At 64.3% G+C, this 2500-nt stretch overlaps 1 pseudogene; it reads right to left on the reverse strand.

The window, feature by feature from the left end:
* LOC124578140 overlaps positions 1-2500 on the reverse strand; it is a 9411-nt pseudogene that overhangs the window by 4353 nt on the left and 2558 nt on the right.

Here is a 2500-nt window from a genome sequence, read left to right on the forward strand (position 1 = left end):
GGTGGCCCTCCCACATAAGATGCCGCTCCAGCGCCTCAATCTCACGCTGCACCTCGTCCCGGCCTGCACCGTCGGCGGCTGGCCCAATCCTCTTCAGCGCCAGGAGACGGGACCGGCGAAGTGTTGGCCCCATCCATCGGCATGATGGGATGCCGAGGCCTCCCTGGGCTACAGGAGCGTGGAAGTAGCCCAGGGGAGTGTCCGCCGGAAGGCGGAACCATCTCCTGACGGCGGCACGGATGGTCACATCTGCCGCTTTCAACGCACCCACTCGGGTGCGGCTGAGGGCCAGCCCATGGTACAGGCCAGGCAGAAGTACGGTGGTGAGGGCGTGGAGGCGCTGTTGCGGCTTGAGCGGAGCTCGGGAGATGACGTCCAGCTGCTCCACCAGGTGGCGTCGTGGGTTGAAAACGCAGCGACCCGCGGTGGAGAATTGCAGTCCCAGGTACCGGAAGGTTTCACCCACACGTAGGGCGGGCACGGTGGCGTTGCCCGCTTTGAAGGTAACGTCGGCGTCGACCTTCACCTTCTTGTCGCGCCCAGACGCGACTAAGGCGAGGGTGAAACACTTCCGGGCGTTGATCTGCAGCCCCAGATGGGCGAGGGCTGCGACGGCTGCGTCGATGAGGGACTGCAATCCCCTCGCGGTCGATGCAAAAAGCAGGACGTCATCTGCGAAGGCCGCAGCGTTAACTCTGCGACCAAGGATCCGAGCTCCGATGTGGGAGGGAAGTTGACTCAAAACATAGTCCACCGCAAAATTGAAAAGGAGGGGGGAGAGGGGGTCACCCTGACGCACACCCCTAGCCGGCTGCAGGGGCACGCCCACGTCGGCGCCGCCCGCTATCACTGTCGTGCTACCCTCGTAACACCTTTCGACGTACTCAATAAAGCAATCCGGCAGGCCATGAGCCCTCAGCACGGGGCGGAGGGCAGCATGGTCCACCGAATCGAACGCTTTAGAGACGTCGATCGATGCCACAAAAACAGAGCGACAGGAGCGGACTGCGTCGGTGAGAGCAGTGTCCAAGATGAAGGTGTTTTCCAACATCCCATCCCGGGGGATGAATGCCCGCTGACGTTCGTCCACAGCACATGCACGCATCAGGCGTGACGCGAGAACCTTGTGAAAGGTCCGCGCCAACACCGAGCAGACCGTAATGGGGCGAAAGTCAGCGGGGGATGTTGGTGCAGCCGTTTTGGGGAGAAGTGACGTCCGGGCGCGAAGCAGACGCTCGGGGAGGGCGCGGGCCAGGAGGAAGAGGTTCAAGAGTTTCACCAGGACTTCATGCGGCAGGCGCCGCAGCTCCGCTGGAGTCAGGCCGTCCGGCCCGGCTGCCGATCCCCTGGGCGGCAAGGCAGCAGCGACCTCCTCACGTGTGACCGGCCCCCATAGGCACTCAGGAGCGACAGGCTCCGAGTGCGGGAGAAGGCGGTCACGGATGAAGCCGGCGGTGGAGATCGGCTTCTTCGTGAAGAGGTCCGCCCAGAAGTCCAGCAGACCGGGGATGTCGGGTGGCGGCTGCAGCAGGGTGCCGTCCAGCAAGCCGCGCACGCAACGTGCACGCGACCTACGGAAGGCGTCCTGTGTGCGCGCGTATTCCCAGCGGCGCCGCTTGCGCTTCTGCAGTGGCGGGGCGGCAGGCGGCCGCTTGGATGATTGGCGCGGCCGCTGTGTCCTGGTGATCGACCTCTCCCCCCTGGACCCGACCGACGCAAGGGCATCCGGGAGCATGCCCAGGATGACATCGGGCGGCGTGCCCCGCCCCAGACCAATGACTCGATCCAGGGCAGAGAAACGCTGGGCGGAAGCAGGCAGCCCCGCCAGATGCTCCCAGATGGCGGCGTCAGTCGGCCCCTCCGGCGGCGGCCCGGTGGTGTCGGCCGCGAAGTCCTCGGCTGCGTCGACGGGCGGCGCAGCGGCCTCGCCCGCGTCAGGCAGCGAGCTCGCTGCTCCACGGCGGGACGCCGGCTCTTCGCCCCGACCGATCTCAAGTGCCTCCATGAATTGGCGGACAAGCTGCTTGTGGGCAGCTTGCCGCCGTCGGCACTTGATTGCCTCAAGCGTTCGGTCGGGGAACATCCTGGTAAGTTCTTGATTTACAAAGAAGAACCGGGCGTCCCTCTCAAGGAACAGTTCGGCCTCTGCCTTGGCGAGCGACAGGACTTCTTCCCTTAAGAGAGTCATAGTTACTCCCGCCGTTTACCCGCGCTTGCTTGAATTTCTTCACGTTGACATTCAGAGCACTGGGCAGAAATCACATTGCGTCAACACCCGCTAGGGCCATCGCAATGCTTTGTTTTAATTAGACAGTCGGATTCCCCCAGTCCGTGCCAGTTCTGAGTTGATCGTTGAATGGCGGCCGAAGAGAATCCGCGCACCCGCGCGCCCCCGGAGGAGCACGCTAAGGCGGACGCGGCCTCGCAGCAAGGAAGATCCGTGGGAGGCCAAGGCACGGGACCGAGCTCGGATCCTGCACGCAGGTTCAAGCACCGGGGC

The sequence above is a fragment of the Schistocerca americana genome, unplaced genomic scaffold (assembly GCF_021461395.2).
Source record: "Schistocerca americana isolate TAMUIC-IGC-003095 unplaced genomic scaffold, iqSchAmer2.1 HiC_scaffold_272, whole genome shotgun sequence".
Taxonomy (NCBI): domain Eukaryota; kingdom Metazoa; phylum Arthropoda; class Insecta; order Orthoptera; family Acrididae; genus Schistocerca; species Schistocerca americana.